Consider the following 24009-nt stretch of genomic DNA (forward strand, 5'->3'; position numbering starts at 1 on the left):
TCCAGGTCAAAGCTTTATCCACTGCGCTACCACAGGTCAGGCTAGACACTTTAATGTTTTGTTTTTTTTTTGGGGGGGGGTTGTATTTTTCTGAAGTGAGAAGCAGGGAGGCAGAGAAACAGACTCCCATATGTGCCCGACCAAGATCCACCTGGCATGCCCACTAGGGGGCGATGACACTGCTCCATTATAGCCAGAGCCATCCTCAGCACCCGGGCCAACTTTGCTCCAGTGGAGCCTTGGCTGCAGAAGGGGAAGAGAGAGACAGAGAGGAAGGAGAGGGGGAGGGGTGGAGAAGCAGATGGGCGCTTCTCTTGTGTGCCGTGGGGCTGGAAATCAAACCCAGGATTTCCACATGCCGGGCCGACACTCTACCACTGAGCCTACCGGCCAGGGCTTATATTCTTTAAATTAATTCTAGGTAAGCCCTGGCTGGGTAGCTCAGTTGGTCAGTGTACCGTCCAGAAACACCAAGGATGAATCAGGTTCTATTCCCATTCAGGGCACATAACAAGAATAAACCGCCTGACCTGTGGTGGCGCATACTTGCTTAAATAGGGGAGGATAAAGCATCAACCTGGAAACCCTGAGGTTGCCGGTTCAAAACTCTGGGCTTGCCCGGTCAAGGCACATATGGGAGTTGATGCTTCTTGCTCCTCCCCCTTCTCTCTCTCTCTCCCCTCTCTATAATGAATAAATAAAATCTTAAAAAAAAAAAAAGAAGAAGAAGAAGAAGCCTGACCTGTGGTGGCGCAGTGGATAAAGCGTCGACCTGGAACACTGAGGTCGCTGGTTCAAAACCCTGGGCTTACCTGGTCAAGGCACATATGGGAGTTGATGCTTCCAGCTCCTCCCCCCTTCTCTCTGTCTCTCCTCTCTCTCTCTCTCTCTCTCTCTCTCTCTCTCTCTGTCTCTCCCTCTCCTCTCTAAAATGAATAAATTTAAAAAAAAAGAAACAACAATAAAAAAATAAACCAATAAATGCATAAATAAGTGAAACAAACCAGTGTTTCTCTTTCTCTCTCCCTCTCCCCCTCCAAAATCAATAATAAAAAAATTAAATTCATTCTAGGTAAAACCTGATGACGTAAACAAATATGGTCATGTCTAATCTTGATGACTCACTCTGACACTGTCACATCCTCTTTCTCACTACTACATTTGCTTCTAAACAGACAAATCATTTTAGATAACATGTTGTCAAAAGCTGGGAAAGCCGTTTCCTGTCAAATGAATCAGAAAGAACTCACTTGAAAAGCAGCCTGGTTAGAACCAGGGAATTTGCTAACAAAATTATTCTACTTCACTCAAGTTTCTGTTCATTTTATCTCAGAGGGAAAAGTGAGCCCATGTACTGTCCTTCCTTCTCCCAACCTCCCTAAGAGTCCAAGAGCAGTCTCTTGTTCCTGGGGCAGAATGAAATGGCATTCACAGAGGTGTGTATATTCCCTTCTCCTAGCTCACAGCCACTCCCTACGTTTACATCGGAGACTAGCAATCTCTTGTCTCACCTACTCTTACTCATCCTCTGGTGCACCCTTACCTCATCTACCTTTATGTCAGTGACCACAACCTTTGTGTGTCTACAATTATATGTCTATGATTTTCCACGTAAGCATACTTGCTTAAATAGGGGTGGCTTTTCTTCTTTGTCTTCACAATGCGTTTTTCAAGGATAGATACATGACACTCACTCTTAATTTATTTTTAACTCAGAGAATATTCATAAAACCATCAGGAGAGAACACCCTCAACTTCCTCCTCTGCCTATAAATATCTGCTCTGCTCCATCCTTTCCTCCTTTCCCTCTGCCTCTGCAGAAAAGGAGTCACCCCTGGTATCCTGGACAATCACTCAGAGATGCTTGGAATCGCAAACCTTCCTATATCACAGAGGCCTCCTCTCCAAGGTCTCTTACCCTTCCACCCCACAAATGAACATGCTCACATCTTTCCCTTCTAACATAATTTATTAATTTATATATCAAATAGTTATTAAGCACCTACCACTTGCCAGGAGTTCATTTCTACCCTAGAAGTAAAGTGGTGAAGAAAAGGAAGTTCCTGCCTTCGTGCAACTCACTTCCCTAGTGGGGAAAGAAGAATAAATGTATAAACATCCTGGCTACTGCTCTTTTTCTCCTTTCACTTCACACAGCCAGCCTTGAAAGAACAATGTACACTGTCTGTCTTTACTTCTACTTCCTCTCCCACCTTAGATTCCTTACCCTACCCCAACAGGTTTGCAGTCCCCTGCCCCACTAAAACAGCTCAGGTCAAGGTCACCACCAGAGGACCTCATCTACTTGTAAATCTCAGTGACATTTCTCAATCTTCTCTTAGTTAAACTCCGTAGCAACAGGCACTTCTTGAAATTCCCTATTGCTTCACTCTTCTCCTCCTTCTTTGGTCAAACATACCTCTCTGACCACTTTTTCTCAGGTTCCTTTTCTTCAGCTTCCCTTTCAAATGGCAGTGCTTCTGGAGCTCTATGTTTAGTCTCTCTCACTCAATGTTCTCTCTTTGGACCAGCACAAGTTATGCCCATGGCATCCAATGTCAATGAGGCCTACCTAGGAATACTTCAAGTGTAGCTTCAGGACAGGACAGGCCTTTCTAAAGAGCTCCACACACACATAGCCAACTGCCTGCTATGGGTCTCCACCTGTATGGCCCAAAGACTTCTCAAGTGGTCAAGACTTCACAAATTCATTCCTTCCTCCAAACCTAAAGTATGCCCTTCCGTCTGTCTTCTCATCAAACTCCCATCCAATTGTTAACTCTGAGCCTGAATGATACTTCAGAGAGACATTCCCAGAACACTATACAGGATATAGTATTATGAATGTACATTCATGCCCCTCACCTAAGTACCTTCAATATTTGTACGTGCATTCTTAATGTTTTATATATTTATTCTTTTTTTTAGGGAGGAGAGAGAGAGAGAGAGAAAGGGGGGAGGAGCAGGAAGCATCAACTCCCATATGTGCCTTGACCAGACAAGTGCAGGGTTTTGAACCGGCGACCTCAGTGTTCCAGGTCGATGATTTATCCACTGCGCCACCATAGGTCAGGCTGTACGTGCATTCTTTATGACATTTATTATGCAGTAAAGATACTGTTTATATGAAGTTCAGGCTAGAATAAGAAATAAGGCTCTGGCCTGGTAGCTCAGTTGGTTAGAGCGCCGTCCCAATACGCCAAGATGGAGGTTTCAATCCCCAGTCAGGGCACATACAAGAGTCAGCCAATGAATGCATGAATAAGTGGAACAATAAATCGCTGTTTCTCTTTCGCACTCCCCCCCCTTTCCTCTCTAAAATCAACTTTAAAAAGAATAACAAGGCCCTGGCCGGTTGGCTCAGCGGTAGAGCGTCGGCCTAGCGTGCGGAGGACCCGGGTTCGATTCCCGGCCAGGGCACACAGGAGAAGCGCCCATTTGCTTCTCCACCCCTCCGCCGCGCCTTCCTCTCTGTCTCTCTCTTCCCCTCCTGCAGCCAAGGCTCCATTGGAGCAAAGATGGCCCGGGCGCTGGGGATGGCTCTGTGGCCTCTGCCTCAGGCGCTAGAGTGGCTCTGGTCGCAACATGGCGACGCCCAGGATGGGCAGAGCTTCGCCCCTGGTGGGCGTGCCGGGTGGATCCCGGTCGGGCGCATGCGGGAGTCTGTCTGACTGTCTCTCCCTGTTTCCAGCTTCAGAAAAATGCAAAAAAAAAAAAAAGAATAAAAAAAAAAAAAGAATAACAAATATTTGAGATTTTGTTGTATTTATCCTATGTGCAAAATTACAATAAACTTATGTTTGAACAGTATCTTGGACATAGATATTTAAATAGGCATGTAAGAGAAAACCAGTACATTGTGTGTGTACAATGGGACATATTATGGGTGGCCTATGAATGTCCTGAAATTCTAGTTGACCACATTGTTTGCAAATACTAGGATAAATCGACCAAAGGTCTGACATAGTTAAACAAACCCAGTATTTACCATGTGGCTGAATATTTCACTTCCCCGGTATTCCAATATTTTACAAAAGATATAATGTAGCCAAGAAAAGATACTGGAAAATGAGGCATGGAAAATATTTAGTTTTTTCCAACTAAGACCAACCAGTTAAACCAAAATGAATGTTGCTGACATTATCTGGTCTATAGAAAGACCCACTCAAGCAGCTTACGCCCCAGATCTTGTGGGTAAAACATTTGGGTAAGGGAGAGAAAAAAGGGAATCAATGCATGGGCAAAGTATAACAAACACAAGAGGCATATGTTGCCCCATTCAGGGAGCATACAAGCACTGTACCAGGCTTGGCACCATGTCTTCTATAAGTATTCACACAATAAATATCAGCTAAATTGAATGGGCAAAAAGCAGCTAGGCTGAAGAAATAGAATGTTGTCACACCATCATCCAGCTATAAAAGTCACATGGAAAATCAGAGGGCACAGATAAATAGATGAGGGAAACAAAGGAAAAACAAACAAACTTTAGAAATTAACCAAATGCCAGGAAACCTCATGAGCCTCTGAGGTTTGGCCCTGGCCAACTTCCACAAGGGTCCCTTTTCCTTCCTGGTAGAGGGCCTGGGGATGGAGTCTATACTTGACTCTGTAAAGCTCTCACCATGTAAGAAATCCTGTTGGAATCATCTCCCCGCAAAGTCCATCTGTTCACTGAACAACTGTCTACTGATAGTCTTCTATGCAGGCCTTGGGCATCCAGCAGGAAACAAGACAGCAAGTTCTCTGCTCTTGCTGAACTTACCAGTGTAGAATTAGATAATAAATACACAAACAAGATCATTTCAAATGGTGGTATTAAGTAGGATATTAAAAACAAAGAGAAAAGCCTGACCAGGTGGTGGCACAGTGGATAGAGTGTCAGACTGGGATGCAGAGGACCCAGGTTCAAGACCCCGAGGTCGCCAACTTGAGAGTGGGCTCATCTGGTTTGAGCAAAAGCTCACCAGCTTGGACTCAAAGTCGCTGGCTCGAGCAAGGGATTACTCGGTCTGCTGAAGGCCCACGGTCAAGGCACATATGAGAAAGCATCACTGAACAACTAGGGTGTCGCAATGCGCAACGAAAAACTAATGACTGATGCTTCTCATCTCTCTGTTCCTGTCTGTCTGTCCCTGTCTATCCCTCTGACTCTCTCTCTGTCTCTGTAAAAAAACAACAAAGAAAAAAAAAGAAAATGAGAGATGAGATGGAGAAAGATGGAAGAAGTTGCTCATTTAAATAAAAACTCCATGAGGAGGCAAAGCTACCGTCCAACCACAGACCTTGCAGCAGAGCATTCCAGGCACAAGAAAAGCAAGGAACAGGCCTGGAGGCAGAAATAAGCATGGTGTGGTGAACCCAAGGGAGAGAGAGAAAGCCTCACCTCCCTCTGGTCTTTGTTCATGTTATTTTATGATGGTGCTGTTCCTAACTACCCTATTTTAAATTGCACCTACTAACCTGGACCCATTATTCTCTATCCCTCTTCACAATTTTTCTCCATTTACCATCTGATAGGCAGTATATATTATATATTAATTTCTACCTAGTCCTATAAAATATAAGTCCCTTAAGGGTAGGGATTTTGGTTACTTTAACCACTGCTGTATTGCTTGTACCAGGGGTCTCCAAACTGCGGCCCCCTGAGGCCATTTATCCGGCCCCCGCCGCACTTCCAGAAGAGGCACCTCTTTCATTGGTGGTCAGCAAGAGGAGCACAGGATGCGGATGTATCCTGTGCTCCTAGAGTACTGTATGTGGCGGCACTGCAAAGCACGGCGTCGCTCATGTACAGTATTACTTCCATTTTGTTTACTTTAAAATAAGATATGTGCAGTGTGCATAGGGATTTGTTCATAGTTTCTTTTATAGTCCAGCCCTCCAACGGTCTGAAGGACAGTGAACTGGCCCCCTGTATAAAAAGTTTGTACCTAAGGCCCTGGCCGGTTGGCTCAGTGGTAGAGCGTCGGCCTGGCATGCAGAAGTCCCGGGTTTGATTCCCGGCCAGGGCACACAGGAGAGGCGCCCATCTGCTTCTCCACCCCTCTCTGTCTCTCTCTTCCCCTCCGGCAGCCAAGGCTCCATTGGAGCAAAGATGGCCCGGGCGCTGGGGATGGCTCCATGGCCTCTTCCTCAGGTGCTAGACTGGCTCTGGTTGCGACAGAGCTACACCCCGGATGGGCACAGCATCGCCCCCTGGTGGGCGTGCTGGGTGGATCCCGGTTGGGCACATGCCGGAGTCTGTCTGACTACCTCCCCGTTTCCAGCTTCAGAAGAATACAAAAAAAAAAAAGTTTGTACCTATGTGGCACACAGTAGGCACTCAATAAATAGCACTGAAATAAATACAAGAAAAAAGTAAGGGAGGGAAGGAAGCAGGGAGAAAAGGAAAGAAAGAAGGAGGGAGGAAAAGTGGAAGGAGAGAAAGAAGAGTCAGTCACTGTGGCTAAAGCACAGAGTAAGGGTTGTAAAGCGAGGAAGCAACATGATCTAATTTGTAGTTTAAAAACCTCACCATAGCTGCTATGTGGGTAATCAATCAGAAAGAAGAAAGCAGGGACACTAGGGTAAGGAGTTAGAGATGAGGTAGCAAGGCAAGGTAGTGACGAGCATTGGTTAGTGATGGAGAGAAGTAGATTTAGGGTATTTCTCAAGGTAGCACCAAATAAACTTATTTAATAGACTAGATAAGTAGGGATCAAGGATATATTAGTTACGATTTATTGCTTCTCAGCTCCAAATTTACCCTTCATTGCCTGCTTTGTGAAAACTGACATACAGACAGCCAACAGGTATATGAAAAGATGCTCAACATCACTGATAATTAAGGAAATAACAATTAATACTACAATAAGATATCACCTCATACCTGTCAGAATGGCTATTATAAAAAAAACCAACAGAGAGTAAAGAGTCAGCAAGGACATGGAGAAAACAGAACCCTTATGCACTGTTGGTAGGAATGTAAATTGGTGCAACCACTATGGAAAACTACTAGTATAGGAGTTCCTCAAAAAATTAAAAATAGGCCCTGGCCGGTTGGCTCATTGGTAGAGCGTCGGCCCAGCTTGTGGATGTCCCACGTTCGATTCCCAGTCAGGGCACACAGGAGAAGCACCTATCTGCTTCTCCACCCCTCCCCCTCTCACTTCTCTCTCTCTCTCTCTCTCTCTCTCTCTCTCTCTCTTTCTCTCTCTCTCTCTCTCTCTTCTCCTCTCCTCCTGCACTCATGGCTCCACTGAAGCAAGTTGGCCCCGGGCACTGAGAATGGTTCCATGGCCTCCGCCTCAGGTGCTAAATAAAAAAAATAAAATAAAATAAAGTGGCTCCAGCAGCAACATAGCAAGGGCCTCGGATGGGCAGAGCATTGCCCACAGTGGGATTATCAGGTGGATCGCAGTCAGGGCTCATGCGAGAGTCTGTCTCTGCCTCCCTCTCACTAAAATTAAATTAAATTAAATTAAATATAAAATAAAATTAAAAATAGATACAATCCAGCAATTCCACTTTCCACTTCTGGGTATTTAACTGAAAAACATGAAAACACTAATTCAAAGAAATATATGCACCCCTATATTTATTATAGCACTATTTACAATAGCAAAGATACAGAAGCAACTTAAGTATCCACTGATAGAAGAATGGATAAAGAAGTGATACATATATATGAATACATGAAATATTACTCAGCCATAAAAAAAGAATAAAATCTTGCCATTTGTGACAACAGACAACATGGATAGACCTAGAGAGTAATACTCTAAGTTAAATAAGTCACAGAGAAAAAGACAAGTATCATGTATATATGGAGTCTAAAAACAAAACAAACCAGGGTTACCAGAGAGGGGAATGGTTGGGAGGATAGCTGAAATAGGTAAAGGGGATTAAGAGGTACACAGTTATAAAATCAGAAAGTCATAAAAATGTAATGTATAGCCATAGGAATATAGTCAATAATATTATAACTTTGCATTGTGATAGATGGTTAACTAGATTTATTGTGGTCATCATTTCATAATGTATATATATATCAAATCACTATGATATACATTTGAAACTAATAGGATATTGTATGCCAATTGTACTTCAATTTTAAGAAATGAACCCTTTAAGTATTTTCCCTTTGTCAGGTGCCATAATGTCAACCCACGTCTGAATAGGGCACTATAAAACTGCAAGAGGAAGGGGCTTTTCTTTCTGGTTCCTATGTGTTCCTCTTGACAGGATAAATAGAATATCAACAACTTCAGTATTTCTGATGCCCTATGCAGTGCTAGCCAACTTATTTAAAGACTTTTTTTAAAAGATTTTATTTATTGATTTTAGAGAGAGAAGAAAGTAGGGGGAGACATCGATCTGTTCCTGTATGTATGCTAATCGGGAATCAAACCCATACATAACCTTAGCAAAACAAACAAACCTTAGCATATCAGGATCATGCTTTAACCAACCCAACTATCCAGCCAGGGCTGGTAAATTTCAGTAAGAGAAAAGGCCATCTCAACAAAGAAAACAGTCACTGCAAAGGCACAGCAATGGGAAGGAGCCTGTCAGGAAAGAGTTCAAAACAAGTCTGACTGTTAACAGAGGAGTCTGTCAGATATTAGTAAGGAAATAAAAATAGGGAGATTGATGACAGTTTAGATCAGCGGTTCTCGACCTGTGGGTCGCAACCCACAGGTCGAGAACCGCTGGTTTAAATTCACTCACCGGTTAAATAAGTACTCAAAAGCCCTTATGGTAAAGGATGCTGAGTGCTGCCCTCAAGCAGCTTGCAGAGGGAGATAAGAATATTTATACAAATGAAAATTTAATAACTGTACGATAATTTGAAAAAGTTATAATATAGAATTAACAGCCCTGGCTGATGGCACAGTGGATGGTGTTGACCCAGAGCACCAAGGCTGGAACAATCCTCAAGATTGTTCAAAGTCGTTGGACCTGTGGAGTTTCATTTAGGACTGTCCTGGAAAACATCTAAAATATTTGACTCCTAGGTTTTCAGCTTCTCATCATCCCCATCTCAATTCAAGGAAGAAAAATGAATTTCATAACAAAATGTAAGTACATAAAATTATCTTTTACTTTATACTCTTATAGAGTTTTACCCAATATTTTTTGTTCTTTTAAGAAATTAAGAAGTCACATCTCTTGCCGAAAGCTGGGTTGGTATGAAAGAAACTCTCCTAATATGTTTTAGAATGCTGATCCCCTGGCTCTAGCAAAGCAAGATCAGAAATAACCAACCTCACTCCTATTTCTATTTCTCTGAGTATAGGATAGAACATTCCATTCTTTTCACTCCTGGGAGCCCTACCTCCAAATATCCAAAGGCAGAAGCTGTATCTTTTTTTTTTTTTTTTTTAGATTTTATTTATTCATTATAGAGAGGAGAGAGAGAGAGAGAGAAGGGGGGAGGAGCAGGAAGCATCAACTCCCATATGCGCCTTGACCAGGCAAGCCCAGGGTTTTGAACCGGCAACCTCAGCGTTTCCAGGTTAACGCTTTATCCACTGCGCCACCACAGGTCAGGCCAGAAGCTGTATCTTAAGTGAGGCCCAACAATTAAAATGGAAGAGACTTTTGCCAAAACTACTTGAAACACGATTCAGGCAATGGAGGAGAATGGCAACATGGAAACACAATGGGGTTTGGAGCCAAGATGACTTGGGTTCCAACCTTAGCACACAGGACTTATAGATTTCATGCCCCCCCCCTTTTTTTTTTTCTTTTTTTTTTTTTAGTGAGAGAGAAACAGTCAGGGATAGACAGATAGGAAGAGAGAGAGATGAGAAGCATCAACTCATTGCGGCACCTTAGTTGTTCATTGATTGCTTTCTCATGTGCCTCGACCAGGAGGCTCCAGCTGAGCCAGTGACACCTTGCTCAAGCCAGCGACCATGGGACTATGTCGACGATCCCATGCCCAAGCTGGTGACCCTCCGTTCAAGCTGGTGAACCCACACTCAAGCTGGATGAGCCTGCCCTCAAGCAGGATGAGTGTGTAATCAAGCCGGCGGCCTCGGGATTTCGAACCTGGGTCCTCAGCGTCCCACGTTGATTCTCCAGCCTCTGCACAACTTGGTTAGGCAGACTTTGTGTTCTTAACAAGTAAGCAGTGGAAGCAGGACTTGACTCCAGTTCTAAATGACTCAAGTCTAGTGTTCTTTCCCCTTTGCCATTCATTTCAGAATGTTACTGTTACTGGTAGGGAGAAAGGTAAAGATCAGATAGTATATAACAAAGGGCAGGACTTGGCACACACTGCATTCTTCAATGTCAGGTGCTTTTCGCTAGCTCGGTTCATTCATCATCATGATAATAGGAGCTATTTATTCACCACCTACTTACAGGCAGGATACGGTTTATAAAATACTAAGTACAGGGCCTGTCACACAATAAGCACTCAATAATTGATGGCTACTTATACAGAAATCTTAACTTCTTAACAGAGTTTAGGAAAGTCTGGCTTCTTACAGGAAACCGAGTGGAACACAAGTTAACCAGGCAGAAAAAGGGGAAGAACATGCCAGAGTGGGCATTTCTCAGAGAAAGGCAACGTGGAAAAGGCATGTACATGAATAAGCACAGTGCATTCAGGGAAGTTCAAGTCATTCAGCAAAGTTAGAAAGGACAGAAATACATGAAAGGAGCAGAAAATGAGACTAAAAAGGCAGGCAGGTCTTGGTACACACAGAATGCTTCGATTTCATCTTATGGATGGGAGAATCCAACGAAAACTTTAAAACAGGGAAAAGGACACAGATCTATGCTTCAGAATGATCAGTGGTAGAGCACTTGATTGCAAAGACAGTGTGAATGGAGGGCAGAAAGCAGAATTGCAAAGAAACTAAGGATGACACCCAAGTTTTTGACCTGGAAAAGTAAACATTCTAAAGTAGGGAGTATATGGAGTGGGTTGAAAAAAGAAGCCTAGTTTTGGACTTACTAAGCTACAGCTATCTAGGGAAACCATGGGGAGGTCTGGAGCAGAGTCAGGGTTAGAGACACAGACTAGTGAGCCCCCTCACGGTCATGACAGCTGGAGTCCTGGGTATGAATGAGATGACTCAGCAAGTGTATGTGAAGTGAGAGGAGGGCTAATGACAGATATCGATATCGGGAATACCCACATCAGGAAGAAGAGAAAAAGCCCAAGAGACAGCATAAGAAGGAACTGTTAGGGAGACAGAAAAAACTGATGCTATAAATGCTAAAGAAGGAGAGCGTTTTAAAAAGACAGTGGTGCACAGTATCCAGTGCTATGTCCAGTGGGTACTTTGCAGTCTGAAAGCAGAAGTCATTGTGGCCTTGCAGACAGCTGTTTCAGAGGCTTGATGAGACAGAGCAATGAACTGAGTAATGAGCAAAGGAAAAAAGGTAAGATAAATGAACTGTAGGCTACACGTCTAGGATCAACAAGAGGGAGAGAGTACCAGAACATGATAGCAAGCAGATTCCAGTACAGCTGCTGCCTTTAAGATGAGAGAAACTTGGCGTTATTCACTACAGCCTAGTGTTAAGTGAGAGGCTAAACTTGAGAAAAGAGAAAGACAAAAGAATATAAATGAGTAGATCAGTCAATGAAGTAAACTCCCAAGATCCCAGAACAGCAGATGGGATTGAGAACACAATCAGTGGGCTAGAATGTGGAAGAGGAGGGGGATACTTCTTCCTCTGAGAAAGGAAGAAAGGGGATAAGGGTGGGAACTGATATAGATAAGTCTGTGAATGTTGAGGAGGCAAGCTGAGGGGGGTTGGCTTTCCTTCCAAGCTAATGAGAATGAAAGATGCTAGACTTGGTTCTTACCTTTGCTTCACAGTCCTCTTTAAGAAACTGATGAAAGCTGTAGACTCTGTCCCCCAAAAAGGCACACAAGCACTCATACTCAACCTGTGTATCCAAAGATTCTGTCAGCTTTGAGACTATGGAATTCCAAAGAAAAGGCCTTTCACAAGCAATCTTGTTCACAGAAAAGCAACTAATTTATTGGAAGCACATAGATATTTAAAAATTCATTTAAACCTCTATGATATACTCAATCACCAAAAAGAGATGGACTATTGGTACACAAAAGCACTTATTAGACTTTCTAGGAATACAAATATAGGAGACCGTTTTGCCTTTAGAAAACATAGAATATAGACAGGAAGTGACAGCCTTGGACTTAGCCATAGCTTTAGATAAAATTAGTATTTTTTAAAAGATGAAACAAAATCTAGAAGTGAAGGGAGACAAGAATCAGACCCTTAAGTCTAAAGATAGCGGACTGGAAAAGGCTGGTGGTAACTGCAACTCAAAGGAAAAGAGGATGCAAGAGAACTTTTCAAGGAGGAACCAAAAGGATTTGCTCACTAAGCACAAATGAAGGACTAAGACAGCGCTTTTCAACTGATATGCTGCAAGAATTTTTAAAACATGCAATACCTGACTATTTAGTCAGGGGCACTGACTCTTTTCCCTTAGATTATCAAATAAAAAGATGACAACAGTCAACACCATAATAGTCGTCTGGTGCAAATTAATCAAAATTATAGGTTTTTTTGGTCAAATTCGCAAAAATATATATTTTTGGTGTGCTGCAGTATTTTAGTATTTTAGTAAATTATATTTACTAAAATATAATTTCATCTATATTTTCATCTCATGTGTTCCATGAGATGAAAAAGTTGAAAATAGCTGGACTAAGAAAAGAGTTGAAAACTATTTGAAGGTTCTGAGCATCTACATGTGCCTTTTCATAGCTTGTGGATGATTGAGTCTCAGAAATCATGCTTAAATAATTTCAGAATCATTTGCCAGAACCTTCAGGCTCGGAAATGTGCACGTGCCAGATGTTTGTAAGAAACAAACCAGCTACTCTTCTCTGCTCTAGTCAACTACTTGCAGTGACCCAACATGTGCTGAACTAAGGGTAAAGGGTGTCAACAGGAGTAACTAAGGACAGAGTGAGGTCTTATTTTTTAAAAATATATATATGTCTATATATAGACTAGGTGGTAGAGCAGTGGTCACAATGTTGGCCTGGGATACTGAGGACTCAGGTTCGAAACCCCGAGGTTGCCAGCTTGAGCACAGGCTCATCTGGCTTGAGTGCGGGGTTGCTGGCTCGAGCATGTGATCATAAACATGACCTCATGGTTGCTGACTTGAGCCCAAAGGTCACTGGCTCAGCTTGAGCCCCGGTCAAGGCATGTACGAGAAACAATCAATGAGCAACTAAAGTGCCACAACTACGAGTCGATGCTTCTCGTCTCTCTCTCTTCTTGTCTGTCTGTTTCTCTCTCTCTCAAAAGAAAAAAATTATTTAAAAAAAAAAAAAACATACACACACACACACACACACACATCTGCTCACAAATATTAGGGATATTTCAAAATGAATATAAAGCGATAAAAAAAGCATTTGAAGGCCCTGGCCGGTTGGCTCAGTGGTAGAGCATCAGCCTGGCATGCAGAAGTCCCGGGTTCGATTCCCGGCCGGGGCACACAGGAGAAGCGCCTATCTGCTTCTCCACCCCTCCCTTTCTCCTTCCTCTCTGTCTCTCTCTTCCCCTCCCGCAGCCAAGGCTCCATTGGAGCAAAGATGGCCTGGGCTCTGGGGATGGCTCCATGGCCTCTGCCTCAGGCGCTAGAATGGCTCTGATTGCGGCAGAGCAACGCCCCCTGGTGGGCATGCCCGGTGGATCTCGGTTGGGCGCATGCGGGAGTCTGTCTGCCTCCCCGTTTCCAGCTTGGAGGGGGGGAGCATTTGATTTATTTCTTATTTATTTATTTATTTATTTACAGAGACAGAGAGAGAGTCAGAGAAAGGGATAGATAGGGACAGACAGGCAGGAACGAAGAGAGATGAGAAACATCAATCATCAGTTTTTCGTTGTGACACCTTAGTTGTTCATTGATTGCTTTCTCACATGTGCCTTGGCCACGGGCCTTCAGCAGACCGAGTAACCCCTTGCTCAAGCCAGTGACCTTGGTCCAAGCTGGTGAGCTTTGCCCAAACCAGACGAGCCTCTGCTTAAGCTGGCGACCTCGAGGTCTCAAACCTGGGTCCTCCGCATCCCAGTTCAACACTCTATCCACTGCCTGGTCAGGCTTGATTTTTTTTTATTAAACAAAAACATCAGGCCCTGGCCGGTTGGCTCAGCGGTAGAGCATCGGCCTGGCGTGCGGGGGACCCGGGTTCGATTCCCGGCCAGGGCACATAGGAGAAGCGCACATTTGCTTCTCCACCCCCCCTCCTTCCTCTCTGTCTCTCTCTTCCCCTCCCGCAGCCAAGGCTCCATTGGAGCAAAGATGGCCCGGGCGCTGGGGATGGCTCCTTGGCCTCTGCCCCAGGCGCTAGAGTGGCTCTGGTCACGGCAGAGCATCGCCCCCTGGTGGGCAGAGCGTCGCCCCTGGTAGGCGTGCCGGGTGGATCCCGGTCGGGCACATGCAGGAGTCTGTCTGACTGTCTCTCCCCGTTTCCAGCTTCAGAAAAAAAAAAAAAAAAAAAAAATCAGAAAAGCAAACAACAAGTCAAAGAAAGTTGTTTGATTATGCAAATAAGATGCAAAACAAACTTTTATTTCATTGGTGAAAATGCACTATACAAAAGGCTGAAAGTACTGGAGTATCTGCATGTTCTCTGATCTTGAAGGTGCACATCCTGTAATTTCCCAGCCCTTGCAATGCCCCTGCAACATGATTTGCCAAATGCAAAGCCTGGAGATCCACAGGACGTCTTGAAGCTGGTCAAACACAGACGACAGTGGCAACAGCACTTGGAATATCGCAAAGTGTGATTAGCAAACTGTGAAATCGCTTTCAAGAGACTGGTACAGTACAAAGAAGAAGGCAGGGTTGCCCATCTGCCACAACAGCAAGAGATGACCACTACTTGACCCTACTGGCAAGAAGGACCAGGCGCAGCAATGCTACAGAGCTGCAGGGACAGTTTCTTGCTGCCACTAGATGACAGATATGCATCAAGACCATACAAAATCGGCTCCATCGTTTTGGACTGCATGCCCAGCAACCAATGGTATGCATTCTGTTATCTGCTGAACACCATAGAACCAGCAGAAGTTGGCTGATGTGCATTGTCATTGGACCCGTGATGAGTGGTCAACTGTCCTCTGATGAATCATGGTTCAGTCTGCAGCCTGACAATCATGTGTCCTGATCTGGCGTGAATAAAGAACACGGGAGAATCCACGTTTCATGTGAGAAAGAAACTTCTTCGGTGGTGGTGGAATCATGGTGTGGACTGGCATCAGCATCAGTGGTCATATCGATCTCGTCATCAGAAATGAATCGCTGACTGCTGTCAGATATTGAGATGAGGTCCTGCACCCTATAGTGGTATCCTATGCTGGAGCAGTTGGAAACAACTTTCTTTTCATGGGTGATAATGCAAGGCCCTCCATGCACATGTCATCAACAACATGCTTCAGGAGGCAAGAATCGAACGCATGCACTGGCCTTCACGTTCTCCAGACCTGAATCTCATTGAACATGCTTGGGATGCACTGGGAGAACATCTGACAAACCGTCCAATGCCTCCCACACACTTGTAGAGCTGGAAGTTGACCTGGAGCAAAAGTGGCAGAGGATCCCACAAGAACTGCTGGACAGTCTGGTCCTGTCCATGCCCCATCGCTGTCAGTGTGTTGGGGCAGTCTTGGGTGACCATGCACCCTACTGAACAGTCAATGAGTTGAACTCTCGTCCAGTTTGACATGCTTCTTCTGTTCACCCCCACCAACAGGTCACTGCTACTCAATCACAATAATTGAGTTTGCATCTCATTTGCATAACCAAACAACTTTCTTTGACTTGTTTGCTTTTCTTATGTTCTAGTTTAATAAAAAAAAAATCAAATGCTTCTTTTTTTAATCATATTATAGTCATTCTGAAATATTCCCTAATTTTTGAGCAATATATATTATATATATGCAAATTGATTCCATTCATCACTTTATATATAACTATACTCTGCTAAGTTACATATGATGTCAAAAACAGCCAAGTCACTATGTGTCACTATCAGAAACAATAAAGATTACACATATCCAGCACTTAGGGCATGCCACACATTACACTCAGTGTTTCTCCTATTATCTCATTTTAAACATTACAAATCTAATAAGGTTGTCATACCTTTTTTAAGTGTTGAAGACACTAAACCAAGGAGGTTACGCAGCCTGTCCAAGGTCACAGAGCTAGTAAATGACAGGCCAGGACTTGAACTCAGGCTCACCAGATGGCAAAACCTGTGCCTCTCAAATGATTACACAACCCCGCCTTATGCCAAATCAAATCCCCAAGACAGACTGAGTCAATACAGCATGGTGGTTAAGAACACAGACATCAAAGACAGACAGACAAGACAGAGACTTTATGTTTCAATTTAAGACAAATTGAAATGAGCAAAAATTTATTGCACTCCTAAAACAATAAAGGCAGAAACAGTTGGCATCTATTTAAAGAAGTGAAGTATAGCCTGACCTGTGGTGGCACAGTGGATAAAGTGTCGACCTGGAAATGCTGAGGTCGCCGGTTCGAAACCCTGGGCTTGCTTGGTCAAGACACATATGGGAGTTGATGCTTCCAGCTTCTCCCCCCTTCTCTCTCTCTGTCTCTCTCTCCTCTCTCTCCCTCTCTGTCTCTCTCCTCTCTAAAAATAAATAAATAAAGTAAAAAAAAAAATCTAAAGAAAATAATAAATAAAATATTAAAAAAAAAGAAGTGAAGTATAAATGACCTCACTTCTTTTTTTTTTTTTTTTTAATTTTATTTATTCATTTTAGAGAGGAGAGAGAGAGGGAGAGAGAGAGAGAGAGAGGAGAGAGAGACAGTGGGAGGAGCTGGAAGCATCAACTCCCATATGTGCCTTGACCAGGCAAGCCCAGGGTTTCGAACCAGCGACCTCAGCATTTCCAGGTCGACGCTTTATCCACTGCGTCACCACAGGTCAGGCGACCTCACTTCTATAAGAGCTTGCACTGAGGTAATTTAATAATTTATAATTTAAATTATTATAAAATATATGATTGACAAAAATGACATGAACTGTAAACGCTGTAAGGTTTGAAACAAGAGAGCTCTCAGTGGTCAGCATCAGTTTTATTAAAAAGGTAGTACTTCACGCCTGACTGGGCGGTGGCGCAGTGGATAGAGCATCAGACTTGGATGCAGAAGGACCCAGGTTCGAGATCCCGGGGTTGCCAGCTTGAGCGCGGGCTCATCTGGCTTGAGCAAAGCTCACCAGCTTGGACCCAAGGTCACTGGCTCGAGCAAAGGGTTACTCAGTCTGCTGAAGGCCTGCGGTCAAGGCACATATAAGAGGGCAATCAATGAACAGCTAAGGTGTCGCAACGAAAAACTGATAATTGATGCTTCTCATCTCTGTTCCTGTCTGTCTGTCCCTATCTATCCCTCTATCTGACTCTCTCTCTCTGTCCCTGTGAAAAAAATTAAAAATAAATAAAAAGGTAGTACTTCAGCCTGACCAGGCGGTGGCGCAGTGGATAGAGCGTCGAACTGGGGTGTGGAGGACCCAGGTTTGAGATGCAGGCTCATCTGGTTTGAGCAAGGCTCACCATCCTGAGCCCAAGGTAGCTGGCTCGAGCAAGGGGTCACTGGGTCTGCTGTAGCCCCCCCTCAAGGCACATACGAGAAATCAATCAGTGAACAACTAAGGAGCCGCAAGGAAAAATTAATGTTTCTCATCTCTCTCCCTTCCTGTCTGTCTATCCCTATCTGTCCCTCTCTCTGTCTGCCACAAAAACCAAACAAACAAACAAAAAAAGGCAGTACTTCAGCTGAACTCAAAGAATTATGAGAAATTTTACCCACAAACAGGACAGAGCATTTCAAAGAACATTACTAAATTAATCATGAGAGGAAACTATGGTAAACTGTACAAATATAGTGTGATGGCCCTTTTTATAGCCAATCATCTGAACTAGCAACCCTGAGGTGGTAATTTCTACACAGGCCAGGAACGAAAGCAGCCACCGAGAACAGGGCTTGGATTCTCTCTTTCTTTTGTGTGTGTGTGTGTGTGTGTGTGTGTGTGTGTGAGAGAGAGAGAGATAGAGAGAGAGAGAGAGAGAGAGAGAGAGAGAGAGAGGAAAGAAATGAGAAGCATCAACTCATGGCTGTTTGACTTTAGTTGTTCAATGATAGCTTCTCATACGTGCCTTGACCTGGGGGCTCCAGCTGAGTTAGTGACCTCTTACTCAAGCCAGCCTTGGGCTTCAAGCCAGAGACCTCTGCACTCAAGCCAGCAACCTTAAGATATTAATGATCCCTTGTTCAAGCCAACATCCCTAAGCTCAAGCAGGCCATCCTTTGCTAACGTGGCCACCTCGCACTCAAGACGGCCAATGTATGCTCAAGCTGTGAGCCTGCACTCAAACTGGAGACCTCAGGGTTTTGAACCCTAGTCCTCAGGATCCTGGGTCAGCACTCTATCCACTGTGCCACCACTGGTCAGACATGAAGGGATTCTCTTATTCAAAAATCCAGCTCAATGCTATGGGACTGTCAAAGAATAAGATTAATTAAAAAAAAAATTGGGGGCCTGACCTGTGGTGGCGCAGTGGATAAAGCATCGACCTGGAACGCTGAGGTCACTGGTTCAAAACCCTGGGCTTGCCTGGTCAAGGCGCATATGGGAGTTGATGCTTCCTGCTCCTCCCCACTTTCTCACTTTCTCTCTCTCTCTCTCTCTCTCTCTGTCTCTCTCTCTCTCTCCCCCCCCTCTCTAAAATGAATAAATAAATTTTTTTTAAAAATCTGGAACTAGGGCATCCAAATAAGCACTCTCCTTCCCAGTAAGCTGAAGCATTCTTCTAACAGACAGAATTCATCTGCCACTTCTCTTTTGGAACTGCCTTCAAAACCAATTCACAATCATTCTAATTTTTTTACAGTCACGACTAAAATCAGTTTATAATAACTGTAATTTTTTCAATCACAATTAGTTTGGACTCCAAAAGAATATTAACCAGCTTTCTTTACTTGACTCCAAGTAACCATAAAATGAAATTCCACCTTCAAAGAATTAAAATTTGCCACTATGAGCATTTTCAAAAGAATGTGCCACAGGCTCTGATAGCAATTTGTAAAGATGAGTTCCAATGAAAGAGGAGTACAGCCCACCAAAAATGAACATAATGCAAGTTTTTGGAAAGTAAATCACTTAGATAACACTGGTTTGGGTTATTTAAAAATCCACACAACTGCTTTCCTTAATGCTCCAAGCATCAGGTATGCTTACATGTAATTTTCTGATAAAGGTACATCTTATGAATTGACTATGCTATAGATCTGGGGAGAAGTGGCCCACTTTCCCATTGTAGGAAAAGCAGGAGGGATTTGCCAGTGTCCTGGTAGCTCAATGCTAGTTGCCAGTTTCTGAAATTGTGAAATATGATTCCTATCCATTATCTTCCCCTTTTCCTCTTCAACTCCCCCACCTCTTCCCCACTCTTAAAGAAGATTTACTTCAACTCCCAGGACTTGGCCCTTTCTCATCCCTCCACCTTTGAGGTGGACTCAGTACCTGTGCTTTAAGATAGGTGATGAAACAGATAAGAGAAAGGGAGGATGTGACTGTGTTTGTGCTCAGAGAAGTGTTCAAACAAGAAAAGGGAGGATCCCTTCCTGTAAGTGTTATTTTATCTCAAACACCTTTCTAGTTGTCATCTTTGGACTGTTCTTAGACACTGAAAGAACTCCACTGCGTCTCATGTGCTCACTGTTTTGTTGGTAATTTTTAAAAATTGTTTTTAGAGAATCACATCAATTTGTTGTTAGTTATTCACGCATTCACTGGTTGATTCTTGTATGTACCCTGGCCAGCGATTGAACCTGCAACCTTGGCATATCAAGAAGCTCGAAGCAACCAAGCTACCCACCCAAGTCTTGTTGGTATTTTTGCGTGTGTGTGACAGAGACAGAGAGACAGAGAGAGGGATAGATAGGGACAGACAGACAGGAAGAGAAAGATGAGAAGCATCAATTCTTTGTTGCGACTCCTTAGTCTCCTTAGTTGTTCACTGACTGCTTTCTCATATGTGCCTTGACCAGGAAGAGGCTAGAGCCAAGTGAGTGATCCTTGCACAACCCAGTGACCTTAGACTTCAAGCCAGCGACCATGAGGTCATGTCTATTATCCCACGCTTAAGCCAGCAACCCCACGTTCAAGCTGGTAAGCTCACACTCAAGCCAGATGAGCCCGCGCTCAAGCCGGTGACTTCAGGGTTTTGAACCTGGGTCCTCCGCGTCCCAGTCCGACACTCTATCCACTGTGCCACTGCCTGTTCAGGCTTGTTGGTATTTTTAAATGATTTCCCTACCAGACTCAAAAGTCTTTATAAGTTAATATAGTACCTTGCTCACCTCTATATCCCTAGCAAGTAGCAGGCACAAAATAAATGTCTAGATGAAATACATGAATGGTAGGTTTGAAAGAGAATCAACCAGACTATTTGGAATTGTAGCATACAACTGGTTTATAGCCTTTCTTCAGAATAAAAATTAGAGTTAAAAGTTTGTGCAATCAGAAAGATTGCACAATCGGAAAGATATTAAATCACTCAATGGTAACAGATGGCAGAATTACATGGTAGCTTAGGATGATGGCACTTTACATGAGCAACTTTAGACAAAACACTTAACCTTTCTTGTGTCTATTTTCCCCTCAAACCAAAAGAGGGGGGAATAGGAGAAGTGATAATATCTATAATACTTAATAATCACAAAGTCATAGTGAAGCTCAAATGACATGATATATAAGATCATTACACAAATATAACACGTTATCAGACAGATTTAAAGAAATAATTCTCGTCCCTGGATGGTGGCTCAGTGGATAGAGTGTCCACCCAGCATATAAATATCCTGGGTTCAATTCCCAGTCAGGGCACACAAGAGAAGCAACCATCTGCTTCTCTTCCCCTCCCACTCCCTCTTATCCCCTTCTTCCCCTCCAACAGCCAGTGGTTTGATTGGTTTGAGTGTGGCCCCGGACACTGAAGATAACTCTGTTGGTCCCAGCACATCAGCCTCAGGTGCTAAAAATAGCTCAGTACTCAAGCATTGGCCCCAGACTGGCTGGGGAACATGTGAGAGTCTGCCTCACTATCTCCCCTTCTCTAACCTAAATAATAATAATAATTACTATCATCATTATTATTAGCATTTGTGTTTTTTATGTGCATACACTTAACTAAAACATATGAATAAAGTTCAGACAAAAAAGCCTATTGTCAAACATATAATAAATATAATAATTTATATACATCACTGGCCGGTTGGCTCAGTGGTAGTGCATGTGGAAGCCCAGCATGTGGAAGTACCGGGTTCGATTTCCAGTCAGGGCACACAGGAGAAGTGATCATCTGCTTCCCTCTACCCCCATCTCTCTCCCTCTCTCTTCTTCTCTTGCAGCCATGGCTCAAATGGTTTGAGCAAAGTTAGCCTCAGGTGCTGAGGATGGCTCCATGGCCTCTGCCTCAAGCATTAAATTAGTTCGGTTGCTGAGCAATGTAGCAGTGGCCCAGACAGGTAGAGCATTGCCTGGTAGGGGGCTTGCCAGGTGGATCCCAGCCAGGGAACATGCAGGAGTCTGTCTCTGCCTCCCTAATAAAAAGAAAATAATTAAAAAAAAATTTTTTTTCCAATAAGATCCTTGTAGAAACCACCCATCTTTCAATTTGTCTATAGAAAAGCTTGTGACTAAGTATACGTTCAATTTTAAATGATTCTCCAGAGAGTGTCAGACTATTTTTCTTGGTGCAGAAGCAGGAAGCTTTCACAACCAAGTCCACGCTGACCTGAAGCACTGGCCACAGCACTGGGCTCTGCACCCAGCTCTGCGGCAAACAGCCTGAGGAGGCACAAACCTGCATTTCAGCACAGAGTTGACTGATCTATGACCAAAGCCTGCAGCTAAAAATACAGGTGAACACAAAAATAATTCTTTAACAGTATACCACTCAGACTATCAGGCTACCATAATGGGAACCTAACAAATAAAAAAAGAATAAAATCAAGGAATGATTGCACCAAAGCTAGCAATACATGATAAACACACAGTTAAAAGCACCTTCTCTTTTTAGAAGAAAAATGTACTTTTGTCAGAGCAGTAACTATAGAGAAAATGTAAGACAAAAGCTGGTTACAAATATGCTACGGACATCACAGATAACACCATGCTATAGATTTAGGGCTATTGGGTTGTTTCAACTTCACTTGAATTCCTAAAAATATCTACCTACTTCTCCAGCAACCATTCTCTGTACTTTAAGCAAGAGCAAAGCAGATGGCCAAGATGCTGACACTGCAGGCCCAAGGTTTTTCAACTTTGTTTTTTCCAGTTATCCACTGCTAAAAGAGATGAAAATACAGAACAGTGTAGTATAAATCTATAAGAAACCAACTGAAGCTAAGTCGTATGCCACCCCAAACAATCCCACATTGGAGAGCAAACCATGCACTTGTCTCTAAAAATGTTTAAGCCTTGGCATTCAGTTTGTAGGAGTCTGACACCTTTCTGAGGGAGAGAGAGGTGAGCTAATCACCGTGAGTCCTAGAAATACTGTCCCTCAGAATCATCTCTAGAAACATCCAGAGAAGTAAGCAATAATCAGCTGGAAGCAGAAACTGTACCAAGAAGAAGAAGCTTCCAGGATTTCCCTCTAGGTGTAAAAACAATCAACTCCTATTTTTAATCTTGTTCTGACATAAACATCCAGCCAAACCTCTCACTTTCTGGCTGATCAAAGATAGCTGAATTGTTACTAAAGCAACTGTTTCAAAGGTCAGAACTGAATGGAAGTCATCACAGATTTAAAGACACTTCTTTAGGCCCTACCCAGGTAGCTCAGTTGGGTAGAGCATTCTTCCAGTACACCAAGGTTGTAGGTTCAATCCCCAGTCAGGGCATATACAAGAATCAACCAATGAAAGTGTAAGTAAGTGGAATACCAAATTGATGTTTCTCTCTCTCTCTCCACCCCCTCTTCCTCTCTCTCTAAAATTAATAAATAAATAAATTTTAAAAAATAAAAATAAAGACAATGCTTAATTGAATAAAAGAATAAAGTATGTTGAGAGGCAGAACAGATGGCAATGCCCTAAACATAAACTCATCTGCTACCACTGATTTTGAGGATGCCCATAGTGTAACTTCACAACTGATTAACTGAAAAATATACTGCTCACAAAAATTAGAGGAATTTTGAAATGAATATGAGGCTATAAAATATCCCCTAATTTTTGTGAGCAGTATATGTTAGTAATTAAATGCAAATGAAAACAGCACCTCCCTATACACTGAGAAAACCTAACAGAGTTATTAATAATTTCCTTCCACATCAAACTGGATTTATAACTCAAATCTACTTCTGGTAATAATGGGGGAGGGAGGGAGGTAATGTCTCCAGAAGTAAACAAAAAGTTCAAACTCTCCTAGGAACTTGTCACATTCTTCTTTTCCTATCAACAATTTTTAGCCCACATGAGAAATGCTAGTGAATAGGGCTTTTGGCAAGGAACTCAATAATAATATGCAACTGCGGGGCCACCACCACAATACTGACATCAAGCTTGGACAAAATGCTGCTTTTGTCTCAGAAGCAGCATATGATGAAAACAGGAACTTTATGAGAACTGATCACAACTGCACAAGAAGCCTGATCACATGCCCACAACAGAGCAATGTTTCCCTCATTGTTATCCAAGAGACTTCTCTAATAACTGGGGCTTGATTTATTCCCTTTTAATTCTCAAAATAATTCCCTCCTAATACCAATCCATTGTCCAAAGAAAGAGGGTGCCAGCCAGGATTTGCGTATAACCTCTCCTTCCTTCTTCAAAGACTCCAAAAGGTGATCGGATGCGGAAAATTCAGCCCGAATACAGGTACCAGGAAAAAAAAAATCCTTATGACAAAGGTGGTCTTAAAGCAGCACCGCGTGTGTCTCTCTGGGTTAAAGCCGCTGCTTCTAAAC

The 24009-nt window shown here is 43.1% G+C and overlaps 1 protein-coding gene and 1 pseudogene across 5 annotated transcripts in view; one reads left to right on the forward strand and one right to left on the reverse strand.

Annotated features, from left to right (window-relative positions):
* LOC136323715 (large ribosomal subunit protein uL24-like) overlaps positions 1–14787 on the forward strand; it is a 73299-nt pseudogene extending 58512 nt beyond the window's left edge.
* The window catches only part of DIP2B (disco interacting protein 2 homolog B), a 306098-nt gene that overhangs the window by 281321 nt on the left and 768 nt on the right, over positions 1–24009 (reverse strand). The window lies entirely within an intron of this gene.

This window comes from Saccopteryx bilineata, chromosome 2 (genome assembly GCF_036850765.1).
Source record: "Saccopteryx bilineata isolate mSacBil1 chromosome 2, mSacBil1_pri_phased_curated, whole genome shotgun sequence".
NCBI lineage: Eukaryota > Metazoa > Chordata > Mammalia > Chiroptera > Emballonuridae > Saccopteryx > Saccopteryx bilineata.